This window comes from Pteronotus mesoamericanus, unplaced genomic scaffold (genome assembly GCF_021234165.1).
Source record: "Pteronotus mesoamericanus isolate MK-2021 breed Mesoamerican mustached bat unplaced genomic scaffold, CSHL_Meso_final contig_20, whole genome shotgun sequence".
Taxonomy (NCBI): domain Eukaryota; kingdom Metazoa; phylum Chordata; class Mammalia; order Chiroptera; family Mormoopidae; genus Pteronotus; species Pteronotus mesoamericanus.
In genome coordinates this window covers 45104869-45120762 of record NW_026555085.1, presented here as the reverse complement: position 1 = coordinate 45120762, position 15894 = coordinate 45104869, and the positions used below count along the sequence as shown (strand labels likewise).

The following is a 15894-nucleotide window of genomic DNA, read 5'->3' as shown; positions in this document are numbered from 1 at the left end:
TAACAAGTTTTCCTAAAATTTAGCAGTCTAAAACAACAGGCATTTATTATTGTCTTAGGTTCAGGTTTTTATAACAAAATACCACAGACTTGGTAGCTTATAACAATGGAAATTTGTTTCTCATAGTTCTGAAAGCTGGAAGTCCTAGATCAGGGTGCCAGCATGGTTGGGTGAGGGCCCTCTTCCTGGTCACAGACTTCTCTTTGCATCCTCGTATAATGTGAATGTATAATGTAAAGGGCTGGGGTCTCCCTGTAGCATCTTTTATATGGGCACTAATCCCATTCACAAGCTCTATCCTCAAGGCCTAAGTAGCTCCCAAAGGCCTCACCTACTAATACTATCATCTTGGGCATTAGGATTTTAACATGCAAATTCTGGGTGGAAATAAACATTCAGACTATAGCAATTATCTCAGTTTCTGTGGGTGAGGAATCTGAGAGTGGCTTAGCTAGATGGTTTGGGCTCAGAGTCTTTCACGAAGCTGGTAAACTCATTTAAGGGAAAACAAACCGCTTAGTCAGTCTACAGAGGAAGCAAGTAGTCAATGGCTTCTACCTAGTTCCTTAACAGCTGGATCATACACAGAACCAACTATCTTAGGCCATAGGTCCCCACATTAAGCCTTCCTGCCATAGACAGCCCTGGGAAAAGTGAAGTTTAATCCACTCCTTACCCCCATCACTTCGTCATCAAAGTGATGTGACTTTCAGGTGCTATGACTTCCCCAGGGCCCTCATCATCCTAATGAGCAATCTTTCATCCACAAAAGAAAACAAGAATTCTGTGAAAGAGGAGATGTCAGTTGAAATTAATAATATATTTTCACCCCTGAAGTGAATACCGTAAAGCAAGATAAACATTTTGAGCAATGCGGAGAACTCAGTGCATGGGTGATCGATTCTGATGGTCAGACATCAAGACCCTACTGATTTTCTGTTTGGGTTAAAAAATATATTATTTAAAAAGAGTGTCAAAATCAACAGCATAGTTTGTACTCCCTATGAAGACTGCTAGGAGTCTTAATGAATGTCTAAAGAAAACACAAAGGAAAAATTCTCATACTGGATCTTCAGGCAAAATGATTTAGTTTTTAAAGCCAGGGCCAATTTACATAATATTAGGGGCTCCAGACCAAGTGGTAGGACTAAAGAGAAGGCCACATTGGTTAAATTACAAGTTAAGCCCAATGAAAAGGGTGAATTAAACTCGGTAAGTCATTTGTGTAGACAAAATTTTTTGAAAGAAAAAAAATGTCCTTGAGGAAGAACTTGGCCAAAGCAGAGAAAACCACTCCACAGAGAGTCATTCATGATTTTCACTCTTTTGTTTGGTACCAATACTACAGATGATTTAGAATAAAACTTCTTTAGCTAATTATATGAAAATTCATTCCTAAATATGCAAATGACCAGCAGGGCATTCAAAAGTCATACAAACATAAGGCAATTCTTTATTGTGTGAAATATCCTTTGAATTGCAGGATGCCAGCATACTGGCCACCCTCACACAAAATTCCAGTTATACCTCATTGTGACAACTAAAAAGGTCTCCATTAATTTCAAACTATTCCCCAGAGGGCAGTACTGCCTCCACTAGAACCACCATGCTAAACTTTAGTAAAAGGGGCATCCAACACAGCCTTAGAGCCTTAGGAAACACTAATAGAGAAAATTACATGTTGACTGAGCGAGTAGGAATTGGGGTTGAGTGCACAGTGTTGCAAAGAGCTGAAGGTGTAGAGAGCACAGAACATTCAGGACACTGCATCTTTTTCAGAATGGCTGGGACATCGAGTCTGTTAATTATTCTGCTGCTAAAAACATGAAGAAAAGAATAAAGTCTAAAAATAAAATTTGAATGGTACATAAAAAAGAGGTTTCTAACTGCCTTCCAAAAGTTCACAGGCACTATTAAGCAGGCATTGCTACACAATTATCAACTTAAAAATTTTACCAGAGGACATCAACAGGAAACTGACCTTTCCAGAGACATCCGGTCAAGATGGAAGTGTTGGTAGACAAGCTTCACATCCTTGCACAACCACAAAAAGAATTACAACTAAATCTCAAAACAAATAACACCTAGAACTGTCATAAAATCAAACTGTATGGACGTCTCAGAACCAAGGATTTAAAGAAGCCACATTCATCCAGATGGGTAGAAGGGGCAGAGAGGTGAGAAGACATAGTGTGGCACAGAGAGGTGGTAGCAGTGGCGGACCAGGCACAGGCCATCCCACATTCACATATGGTGGATAAAAATTGGGAGGGATGCCTTGAAAGCAAGCCCTCCCAGCTCCAGGTTGGACTGCACAGCCCAGGATTCCAGTACCTGGAAGGTAAATCCCCCTAACTGCTGGCTATAAAAAACAGTGGGGGTTGGGGCAGCAGAAGAAACTGCCAGATTTTCAGGAAAATCCAACTGAAGGGCCCACATGGCCTTAAAATGTACACAAACCCACCCACTCTGGAACTCAACATCAGGGCCATAGCTGAAAGGGCACCAGTCACAGACAGGAAGGGGATGAAGAGACTAGAAATGGGATAAGTGCTGGGCAACCCCCAAGAAGCAGCCAATGGCACAGTCGCCTCTCTGAACCCTCCCCCTACACAGAGCCACAAAGCAGTGAAGTGACAATTACTTAAGGCTCTACCTCACTCAATTTACAGGTGCCTTTTACAGGGAGTCAAAGTAGCTCTACCTAATACACAGAAACAAAAACAGGAAGTTTGCCAAATTGAGAAGGCAAAGAAATGAAAGTAAATAACAAAGTCCCAGAAAAAGAACTAAATGAAATAGAAATAGCCAGCCTATCACATGCAGAGTTCAAAACACTGGTGATCAGGATGCTCAAAGAACTCATTGAGTACAGCAACAACATAAAGGAAGAAATGAAAGTTATAACAAGTGAAACAAAGAAAAATCTACAGGGAACCAACAGTGAAGGGAAAGAAGCCAGGATTCAAATCAATGATTTGGAACATGAGAGAGAAATAAACATTGGACCAGATCTGAAAGAAGAAATAAGAATTAAAAAAAACGAGGATAGTATAAGAAGCCCCTGGGATATCTCTAAACACACTAACATCTGCATCATAGGGGTGCCAGAACAGAAGAGGAAGAGCAAGAAATTGAAAACTTATTTTAAAAAAATAATGAAAGAAAACTTCCCTACTTTGGCAAAGGAAATAGACATACAAATCCAGGAAGCACAGAGAGTCCCAAACAAGCTGGACCCAAAGAGGACCACACCAAGACACATCATAATTAAAATGCCAAATGTTAAAGATAAAGAGAAAAATCTTAAAAGCTGCAAGAGAGTTACCTACAAAGGAATACCCATAAGACTATCAGCTGATTTCTTAAAAGAAACTTTGCAGGCTAGAAGGGACTGGCAAGAAGTATGCAAAGTGATGAAAAGCAAGGCACTACAACCTAGATTACTCTATCCAGCACAGCTCTCATTTAGAATGTAAGGACTGATAAAGTGCTTCCCAGATAAGGGGAAGCTAAAGTTCATCATCACCAAGCCATTATTGCAGGAAATGTTAAAGAGACTGATTTAAGAAAAAGAAGATCAAAACTATGAACATTAAAAAGGCAAAAAAATCACAACTACTAACTGAATCTAAAAAACAAGCTAAGCAAACAACCAGTACATGAATAGAACCATAGGTATGGAAATCATTTGGAGGGTTATCAGCTGGGAGGTGGAAAATGGAGAATTGAGGAAAAGGTGCCGGGATTAAAAGCATAGTCAGTAGGTACAGTATGGACAGGGGGATGTTAAGAATAGTATAGGAAATGGAGAAGCCAAAGAGCTTATATGCATGACCCAGAGACATGAACTAAGGAGGGAATTGCTGGAGGAAAAGAGGTAATGGGTAGAGGGGGCAAAGGGGGGGAAATTGGGGCAACTATAATAACATAGTCAATAAAATATACTTTAAAAAAAAGAAACCAACCTTTTCAGGTTTAGCAATTATTTGTTTCTCATTGAATTAAAACAGCAAAGAATGGCAAATCAAAGGTAATATTAGCATCTTTCTTCCTTTCTCAACTGTCATTAGATTTCCTACCTCTCTCACCCCCAGAGTGAAGGTTCTCGGCCCTTCTCCTCAGAGCTGTTCTCTGAACAACAGACTGCCAACAAGAGGTCATGGCCTGGCAGCTTACCACATCCTACCCACTGACAGGTTTATTGTCCCACAGTGCTACCTACTAAGCAGACTTTTTACATTTTAATTAGTTGCCAACATATAAAAATCTGGAATTCCAGATTCTCTGGGGATATCAGAAGAACTGGCAATAGTGGGTCTGCATGTCCCCATGTCAGCCCCCAGCTACAGCTGAGTGGGGGCTGCCCACTTTAGACAGGACATGTGTGCTCTAACTTTTCACTCCCCTCCTCCCCCACTAATACCCAACAGGTAGGGTCTGGTATCAGTTGTCATTTGTCATTGATTATATGTTGTTTTTCTTATACCTGGTGTGGTGGGTTGAATCATAACCCCCAGAAACATGTATGCATTTCCTAATTCCCAAAATCTATAAATTACCATCTTTGGAAAAAGGCTCTTTGCAGATGTTATTAAGTTGAGGATCTTGAGTTGAAAAGATATCCTGGGGTTATCCAGGGGAGCTCTAAATTCAGTGATGAATGTCCTTTTAAGAGAGACACAGAGAGGAGATCAACAGGCGAGGAAACAGTCACACAGAGGGGGAGGCATTGTGAAGACAGAGGCGGAGATTGGAATAATGTGGCCATAGCCAAAGAAGCCAAAAAATGCCAAGAGCCACCTGGAAGCTGGAAGAGTCAAGGGAGAATTCTCCTCTGGAGGCTTCAGAGGGAGTAAAATTCTGCTGACATCATGATTTCAAACCTGTGGCCTTCAGAACTGTGAGAAAGTATATTTCTATTGGTTTAAACCACTCATTTTGTGCTTTCTGTTATGATCACCCTGAGATTTCATATGGGCAATGAAAAAGTCAGAGCTAATGATAAAGAATGTGAATTGCAACCACATAATTAAAGCAAAAAATGTAGATAATGTCACTGAAATAATGAATTTAGTAAAAGAAAAAAGGGAGAAATGAGACCTAAGTGCTAGAATAAGGACTACCCATTATTAGGAAGAATACAAAGAGGGTATGGCCAAGGATATGAAAAGTAAGAGAATGTGGTTGTTTTTTGTTCAATGATGGCACAATAAAAAAAAGGTGGGGGGGGGGCTGGGATTGAAAACACAATGTAAATAGGCTCAAATGGGTTCAATGTGTCCACAATACAGAAACCACTCACTTGAGGGTTCTGCCACCCGTAGGAAAAAACAGCTAAAACTCCTGGAAATGGCAGTAGTTTCACAGAGATGAGCAGTATGCCTGCTTTGGCTTCTTGCTTCTGTTTGGGTGTTTCTTTTTTAAAAATATGGAGAAAACATGATTGAAGAAAAAAGAAAAAGTTTTCTTTCTTTCTATTTTTTATTCTTAGAGTTTGACACAAATACTGGTAAAAATATGATTAATAATTGAATTATGATCATTAGAACAACAGATTTTATTAGTTTTTAAAATTATTGGGATAAGATTGGTAAAATGCTCATAGTAGTTAACAACAAAGTAAATATTAGGAACAAAAATTGAATGTGTGTCATTGTTTACAAAGCCAGCATTAGATATTATTTGCCTATTACATTTATAATAGATACTCAGAGGCAGTTAAGGAGCTGCATTTATAATTAGTGGGATACTAACGTAGTACATATAAAGACATAATGTCCTTTGTTCCTCAAGGCAGAAAATACTACGGGAGTATTTCAGAAGGAACTGTCACCTTTACCTAGTACTGTAGTTATATAAGCACATGAATTGCTGAATCATAATTTAGTAATTACATATATTAAATGTAACTTTGATAGCAATGCAAAATATATACTTGAAATGTACAATAATAGCTAATATCTATTGTGTTCCCTATGTGTAAGGACTTGCATGAATTTATTTAATCCCTCATAATAATACTGATAGGTAAGTACAGTTATCCTTCCCAGTTTACAGATGAAGAAATTAAAGTGAGAACTTCTGGTCAAGATGGCAGCATAGGTAAACATGGCTCACCTCCTCCCACAACCACATCAAAATTACAACTAAATTATAGAACTATAATTATAGAAATGGAATCATCACTCAGAACCATCAGAAATTGAGTTGAATGGAAATCTGACAACTACAGAATTAAAAAAACACATCCATCCAGACTGGTAGGAGGGGCAGAGGTACGGAGTGGGCTGCTCCCACACCCAGGTGCGGTGGATAAAAATTTGGGAGGGATACCTTGGGAGCAAGGAGTCCCAGCCCCACACCAGGCCCTCCAGCCCAGGGTTCCAGTGCCAGGAAAGATAAGTCCCACAACTTCTGGCTGCAAAACCCAGCAGGGATTGAGTCTGGAAAAAAGCTCTGGAGTCCCAAGCAGTTCCCCTGAAAGGACCCTTGTTATGGAACAGCAAGTGGGGTCCTGCTGTTTGCCACCACGCTCTAGGCAAAATTTCAGAGGCAAAGGTTTAGTGATAAAGGAAAGGAGTCTTTATCCAAAAGCTACACAATTTTGGAAAAACAGCTTTCTATGTGCATTAGTCACTGAAGCCTATCAATTAAGGCTAAACTCTTTCACGCTTGAGCTTCCCTATCATTCCCCTTGTTAGTTTTTAATTATCTTATTTATATAGGTTTAGTTTACAAACTAAAACAATATGAGATACAAAAACTACACAATTTTGGAAGAATGGCAGGCTTTTGCCTCTGAGCTTGAACACCCAAACAAAAATAACCCTGCCACCCTCTGCCAGTTCAGGCCTGTCCTAGGCTATTCCCAGAGTTCCTTCCAATCCAAAATAGAAACACAGGCAGCTGCAGCACAATCATCCAGGCATCCTAGAGGAAGAGAGAGCCAGAGAGCTAGTCTCTGCCCTCTTTTTATTTTAAATCTTCTGATCCATAATTCCATGCACTCTGGAGGCAATCAGCTTCTCAGCCAATTCCATCCTAAACTGTATACCATTGCCTCAGGCAACCTCCTGCTATGGCTTCTCCCTGTTCCTCCTCAGTGATCTGATAGGATTGACATGGCAAAATCAGCAGAAAGGCAGTCCTAGGATCTGGGTCAATGGGGTGAGGAAGTGGGACAGGAATAGAAGGAGTGTAGAAGTACTATACCTCTGGAACTACACATTTCTTTGACAAATACACAAGGTGTGTCCAGAAAGTATCCAGCCATGTACTACGAAAAATAGAGATATTTATTGAAGTAGATACAAGATACAAGAAACATTGTACATAGGACAATGATGCCTCTGTCATCTTGGGACTTCACACGGTTCTCCCAGCATGTCTTGCACTGTTCAAACCACTCAGCAAAATCCTTTGTTGGAATTGTCATCAGCTGCCCCATCCTATTTTCCTGAATTTCATTGACAGTTTGAAATCTCTTCCCTTTCAGAGGTGATTTTAGTTTTGGGAAAAGCCAGAAGTTGTAGGGCACAAAATCTGGGCTGTAGTGGGGCTGAGTCACCTGGGTGATTTGATGTTTCACAGAAAAAATCTGTGCAAGACATGGTGTGTGAGTGGGCTCATTGTCGTGATGAAGATGCCAATTACCAGTTGCCCATAGCTGCTGCCATTTTCATGATATTTCATCTCTCAATTGATGAAGAACATTGAGGCAGTACTCCTCATTAATTGCTTGGCCTAGAGGATCATACTCGTGATGGAAAACACCTTCCCAATCAAGAAACAGTTAACATGGTCTTGATCTTGCTGTGATTTTGCCATGCCTTCTTTGGGTGTGGAGAGTCAGGCGACTTCTTTTGGGACAATTGGGCCTTCATTTCCAGATCATAGCCATAGGCCCATGATTCATCACCAGTTATGCCCTTCTTGAGGAAATCTAGTTCATTGGTAGTGGTTCGAATCAAGCCATTAGTAACTGCAGCACGATGTTCATTCTGCTCTGGTAGCAGAGGCAGTAGAACAAATTTTGCCACGACACATTTCATGCCGAGATCCTGCATCAAAATCTCAGACACAGTTTTTGGAATCCCTAGACTAGCCTCTAGTTCTTACACTGTCAGGAGGTAATCTTTGTTGATTGCAGCCCATATTCATTCAGCATTCTCAGATGTTAATCTGTTGCAGGCCTTCCAGAACATGGATCACCTTCAACAGATTCTCAACCATCTTTGAAGCATTTGTGCCCCACTTTTATTTGTGCTGCACTTATTGCATCATCCCCAAAAGCGTTCTGAATCATCTGAATAGTTTTCATGGAGGAATGTTCAAGCTTAATGCAAAATTTGATGCAGATTCATTGCTCTGCTCAGTCATTTTGAATGTGACAGCCACACATTAGACATGCTCACTCAATGGCATCTACCACCCCCCACTGATTAGTACAGTGAAGTCATCATTGTTCATGCATGCACATTCCAGTCCACTCTCCTTCACTACCAGGTTACATTGATATCACACAAGCTATTCTTGTTATTTTAACAATGACTGGACTTTTTCTGGACAGACCCATGTTGAGTACCTTTCTGTGTGGTTAGGGTAAAAAACTTAAAAAAAATACAGGTCTTGCCACCAAGGAGAATGCAGACATTCAGGACTTGACCTCAAGTCTCAGGGCTGTAGTGAAAGACATATGACTTTCAGGCTTTCTGCAGTTTGGTCACCTCAAATGCAAATACTCACATCCTTGTAACACAGTTTTTCCTCATTGGAAAACAATTCCCTCACCTTGTTTATAGTCTGTCTCAGTTGGTGTAATGAGAGACTTTGTAAATGAGAAAGAAGGAACAATCCCGTACCACTTAAAAGGAGGACTATGTGAAATTGCACATGTTGCAATACTTCTTCCTCCCTCCCCAACCCCTCTCTTACAAAGTATTGCTGCCATAAATTTATAATAAATTTATCTAATATTTAAAATATTGCATAAGGAAAAAGAATACACTGACAGAATTAACCTTACCCTATTTATATATAGCCCTGGTTCTCTATTTAGTAGGTAGTTCTCATTTGCAAATCATCTCTATTTGAGGAATGTTCCCAATAAAGAAATATGTCACTTACTGCCCTGTGCTGATCCTGAACTCCTTGAAAAGAGAGTGCATCTTATCCTAATGACTAGATTCAGACTCTTAATCAAAAAGGTCTGTGATCCCCTGAAAATATGGGTGAATCTTTGAGTGAATCTTCATTTTTCCAGCAAGAGGGTCTGTAATTTTCATCATATTTTCAAAGATTTTAAACCAAAACACTCAAGCAGTTTGGAACCACATACTAAAAGCTTAATTAAGGTTTGCTTTACAAACTAATTACTTAATTTATTTAGATGTTATGTCAATGCTTTTCAACCAAAGAACTACCAGAAACACATCCGTAACTAAACAAGTTGACTTTGTTCCTTGATGCAGACAGAATATACACCATGGGGAATTATAAGATGTCTCAGCAAGAGAATGGTAGAAAGAAGCAATTACAGAGATTGGGACTTCGATTAGGTGACTTGACAGAGAGTCTATGATTGAATAGCTCCATAAATCTTATTCATAGGAGAGGAGACTACCACAAGAATAAAAACTGTAATTGGTAAAAACAAAAACAAAAAACAAAACAAAACAACAACCAGCAGTCACTCATTTTGGCTGAGAGGGGTGTTTTGTAAATATTTTGGGAGTGCCACAGTGACCTTGTTTATGTCTGTGCTTAGACAAAATTATGAAGTGGCCTTGTTCTGTTTCATTTTATCATGGCCTCAGTGTAACCTTGCCTGAGATTGGTGTTCTGTGAGATTATTTATGTCTCATAGGAGAAAAGTATGGCCTAGCTGTGAATGCGAGGCCAGCTTCTTGATGTCAGGTACTGCTCTCTGTTTCCTTTCTCAAATCCTAATTGTGGCAAGATTTTCTGCATTGTAAAGCAACTCAGTAAGATGTTGGTAAAGCTTAAGAATTTACTGGCTTAAACATTACTGTTGGAATCTAAGGTAGGAAATTACATCTATGATAAAATATACATTAGAGTTTTTATACACATAAAGAAATTTACATCCACACAACAAGGTTTCTCAGTATTTCTTTTCGCACACTTTGCAAATAGTTTTCTGTGGGAGGTATATAAAGAAGCAGTTTTACTTAAAGCTAAAGTAAATAGTTTTAAGTGAAACCACTTACCTTATACATACCTTAAAAGCATTCTTTTTTCAAAGAAATGGGTAATGATCAATTGCATCCTAGAAAGGCCATGCATATTTTTATATTTTTATTTTGTGATAATCTAAAGAACAATAGTATAAATACATTTGGATGAATATCTCATCACCAAGTACTACCAAGTGATAGCTATTCCTTTGCATATCTCTAAAAGTAGAACTTCTTCATTCCAAATGAAACCAGATGGCACTGTTATATCAGATCAGTAGTCATCAGATTAGAGGAAACGGTTGGGAGAAATGAGCTCATCACATAGCACACAAGCACACAATAATACAGGTACAAGAAACTCAAAAGAACCTACATCTATCACAGGGAATAACAGATTGTAGGCACTTCACAAAATAGAAAGGAAGGGGAGGAAGGAAGAGACAAAGGAGGAGGTAGGAGAGAAGAAGATACTATAATGTGAACAGTCATGCTGTTGAGTGATGGAACCAATTACAAACTGCTTTTTCATTTACTTTATTCTTATTTTAAACAGAACGGAAATTTCCTTTAAAAATCATCTAAAATAAAAATTATATTTTAAAAAATCTTTACATTGTTCAAGATAAAGCTATTATCAGTTACTTTTATAGTACTTGAGGTATCTGGTACCTTATAAAACACTGTAAGACTTCCAGTTTCCAGTCTGACATGTAAAGAGCTTGGAAATTGTAACTCCCATCCTCACATCTAGAAAAGAGCTGAACAAACTAAAAATCAACATCTTTGCTTAGATCCACCAGAGAACTGAGGTCATAGGGTAAATCACCACACTGAAAACTGGAGAGACAGGCAAATTACAGAATCACAGCTCCCTGGAGCAGAAGCTGCAGCAAGAAACACTTAAAGTATAATTTACTAATTTTCAGAGGCTGAATTTGGACTAGCTCAACATATAAAAACTCCTGGGAGCCCAGCTTCACGGTGTCCCTACAACTTATATGAGTTTTATCTCCAGGAACCCCACCAGGTTCTCAAGGTGAAGAAGATCAGAAAAAAAAACTGCCCTTATGTTTCTGACATACGGAGGACAAAAGTAACCATTTTGCAATAGGCCCAAAGTAGTTTATTCTCCTTAACAATTGCCTGCCCCAAGGAAAACTAAGTATGTCGATTGCTTTATACATGCCAGCAATGAAAAATTAGAATTTGAAGTTTAAAATATAACATGATTAACATTAGCACCCCTCAAAAAGAAATACTTAAGTATAACTCTAAAAAATATGTACAAGATCCACCTGAGGAAAACTACTAACTCTGATGAATGAAATCAGAGAACATCTAAGTGGAGAGATAGTCCACATTCATGAATAGAAAAGATTCATTGTTGTTAAGATCTTTGTTCCTCTGTTTAGATCTATAGATTCAATGCAATCCAAATCAAAATGCCAGCTAGTTATTTTATTCATATTGACAAACTGATTCTAAAATTTATATGGAAAGGCAAAAAATTCAGAATAGCCAGAACAGTATTGAAGAAGAACAACAAAGTTAGAGGACTGACACTACCTGACTTTAAGAATTACTTTACAGCTACCGTAACCAAGACAGTGTGGTACTAGTGGGGGAAAAAAAACAGACAAATACTTAGTTGGAACAGAAGAGAGAGCTCAGAAATAGATCTACACAAATAAAGTCAAGTGATCTTTGACAAAGGTACAAAGGAGGTTCAATGGAGAAAGAATATTTGTATTAGTTTAATAGAACTGTCATAACAAAATATTACAGACCAGGTGGCGTCAACAACATAAATTGTATTTTGTCACAGTTCTGGAGGCTAAAAATCCAAGATCAAGATATTAGCAGGTTTGGTTTATTTTGAGGTATTTTTACATTCCTTGTAGATATCCACTTTATCATTGTGTCTTCATATGTTCACCTCTAGGTCTTTGTATGTGTCTGGTGTCTCTAATCTCTTCTGTAATTAGGACATCAGTCAATTGAATTATGGCCCATCCTAACAACCCATTTTAACTTAATTAGCTCTTAACAAGCTCCATCTCTAAATATAGTCACATTCTAAAGAACTAGCCCTGTCTGGGGTAGCTCAGTGGATTGAGTGCCAGCCTGTGAACCAAAGGGTCACCAGTTCGATTCCCAACCAGGGCACATGCTTTGGTTGTGGTCCAGGTCCCCAGTTGGGGGCACACAAGAGGCAACACACTGCTGTTTAAAAACTTAAAAAATAATAAAGAAATGAGGGTTAGGGCTCCAACATATGCAATTGAGGGGAACACAATTCAACCCATAACAATAGTCTTTTCAACAAATGGTGTTGTAACAAGTGGATATCCACATGTAAAAAAATAATAATATAGACAGATCATACAATTTTTACAAAAACTAACAAATGTTGGTGAGGAGGTGAAGTAGAAGGAATCCTAGTGCACTATTGGTGGGAATCCAGACTGGTACAGCTGCTCTGGAAAGCAGTATGGAGTTACCTCAAAAAATAAAAAATGGAATTCCCTTATGATCCAGCAATTCCACTTCTGGAAATTTACCCAAAGAAACTCAAAATACTAATTCTAAAGAATATATGCACCCCTACAGTGCTATTTACAATAGCTAAGATCTGGAAACAGCCCAAGTGCCCATCAGTAGATGAATAGATTAAAAAAGCTGTGGTACATTTACGCAATGGAATACTACTCAGCCATAAAAAGAAGGAAATTTACCTTTTGCAACAGCATAGATGGACCTGGAGAGCACTATGCTAAGTGAAATGAGCCAGGTGTTGAAAGACAAGTATCATATGATTTCATTCATATGTGGAATCTAATGAGCAAAATGAATTAACAAGCAAAACAGAGAGCAAGCTGACATCTCCTGGCATAGGTGTGGCAGTGTTGAGGGGGAGGGTCCTGGAGAGGTAGAAGAATTGAGCAAAAAGAGAGAAAAAACTCATAGACATGGACAACAGTGTGGTGATTACCAGGGGGAGGAGTAGTGGGGAAGGTGGAAGAGGAGGGATAAATGGTGATGGACGGAGGCTTGACTTAGAGTGGTGAACATATAATACAGTGTACAGATGATGTGTCATAGAACTGTGACCTGAAACCTGTATAATTTTGTTAACTAGTGTCACCCTAATAAATTAAATAAAAAGGAAAGGCTTTAAAAATGGATCATAGACCTAAATGTAAAACACAAAACTATAAAACTTCTAAGAGATAACATCAGAGAAAATCTAGATGACACTGAAGTTGGCAATGAGTTTTCAAATATGACACCATAGGCAGAATCCATGAAAGAAATAATTGATAAATTGGAATTCACTAAAGTGTATGCTCTGTGAAAGACACTGTTATGAGAATGAAAAGACAAGTCACAGACTGGGAGAAAAATCTTTGTAAAAGAAGTTATCTGCTAAAGTACTTATATCCAAAATACATATTTTAAAAAACTCTTAAAACTCAACAGAAAGAAAACATACAACTCAACTTAAAAGCAGACAAAAGATCTGGTACCTCACCAAAAACTACATACCATCAAATGGCAAATAAGTATAGGCAGAGATGCTCAACATAACACGTCATTGGGGAATTGCAAATAAAACAATCAAATACCACTACACAGCAATAAAAATTGCTAAAATCCAAAACACAGACAACATCAAATGCTGACAAAAGCATGGGGCAACAGGAGATCTTACTCATTGTTGGTGGGAATGCAGCATGTTACACCAACTTTGAAAGACAGGTTGACAGTTTCCTACAAAGATAAACATAGTCATTTTTTCTTTTTTTAATTTAAATATTGTATTGTCTATACTATTACAGTTGTCCCAATTTTCCTTCCTTTGCCCCCTCCATTCACCACACTCCCGACTCCCACAGTCAATCCCCACACTGTTGTCCATGTCCATGGGTCACTCATACATGTTCTTTGACTAATCCCTTCACCTTCTTTCAACCAGTTCCTCCCTCTCCCTTCCCCTCTTACATCTGTCAGCCTGTTCTGTTTCTATGCATCTGGTTCTGTTTTGCTCATTAATTTATTTTGTTCACTAGATTCCTTATAAATAAGGTCATATGGTATTTGTCTTTTACCCACTGGCTCATTTCACTTAGCATAATAGCTTCCAGTTCATCCATGGTGTCGCAAGAGGTGGGAATCTCTTCTTTTTTCTGCTCTGTAGTATTCCATTGTGTAAATGTACCACAGCTTTTTTATCTGCTCATCTAGTGATGGGCACTTAGGCTGTTTCCAAATCTTGGCTGTTGTAAATATTGCTGCTATACCATAGGGGTGCATATATTCTTTTGGTGTTTCAGGATTCTTAGGGTATATTCCCAGCAGTGGAATCACTGGGACAAAAGGCAGTTATATTTTTAGATTTTTTGAGAAAATTCCGTGCTGTTTTCCACAGTGGCTGCACCAGTCTGCATTCCCACCAACAGTGCACTAGTGTCTCCTTTTCCCCACATCCTCACCAGCACTTGTTATTGATTTATTGATAATAACTATTTTGGCAGGTGTGAGGTGATATTGTGGTTTTAATTTGCATCTCTCTGATGGCTAGTAACATTTAGCATTTTTTCATATGTCCATGGGCCATCTGTATGTCCTTCTTGAAGAAGTGTCTATTCAGGTCCTTTGCCCATTGCTAAAAATTTTCTTACTATATGATACAATGCAGTTTGGCTTCTGGATACAGATACAAATAAGGTCAAGATGTATATCCACACAAAAACTTGCACACAAATATTTATAGCAGCTTTATTCATAATTTCCAAGAAGTGGAAGTAACCAAGATGTCATTCAATAGGTGAATGGATAAACAAACTGTGGTACATCTGTACAATGAAATATGAGCAATAAAATAAATGAGCTATCAAGCCATGAAAGATATGGAGGAGCCTTAAATGCATATTGCTAAGTAAAGAAGCCAATCTGAAAAGGCTACAGGATATATCATTTTAATTGTCTGGTGTTCTGGAAAAAAACCATATTGAGAGAAGTAAAAAGATTAGTGGCTGTCATGGATTTGTGGGGAGGAATGAATAGGTAGAGCACAGGAGATTTTTAAGACAATGAAACTATTCTGTATGATACTATAATGGTAAATACATGATCTTATGCATTTTTCAAAACCCATAGAACTTTACAACACTGCTATGGACTAACCTGTGTTCCCTGAAAATTCTCACTTTGAAGCCTAACCCCAGTATGACTGTTTTAGGAGATAAGACACCAGAGTACTCTCTTCTCTCTCCAGCCACCTCTCTCTTCTCTCTCTCCAGCATTAAACATGTCTCCCGAATCATCAAAGATTAATGATATTTAAATTCTGAAAATAAAAATCATAAGCAAGTTTGCTTACTATAACATTGTTTGAGTAGCAAAGAACTGGAAACCTCAACTCTATCAGCAGAGAGCAGGATAATTAAATTATATTGCATCCACAAAATGAAATATTACTCATTCATTAAATAAAAATGAAAAAGCACTTTAGGTGCTGATATGGCAAAAATGCCAAGATACATTGTTAAATGAAAAGAGAGATGAATGGAACAGTGTGTGTGTAGAATATTATTGTTTACCTAAGCAAAAGAAAAATCTTGTATCTATAATTATTTTTAACACCTTTTTAAATATTTTTTATTTATTTTTAGAGAGAGAGGAAAGAAGA

The 15894-nt window shown here is 38.2% G+C and overlaps 1 pseudogene; it reads left to right on the top strand.

Annotated features, from left to right (window-relative positions):
• The window catches only part of LOC129066888 (oligophrenin-1-like), a 121837-nt pseudogene that overhangs the window by 102992 nt on the left and 2951 nt on the right, over nucleotides 1-15894 (top strand).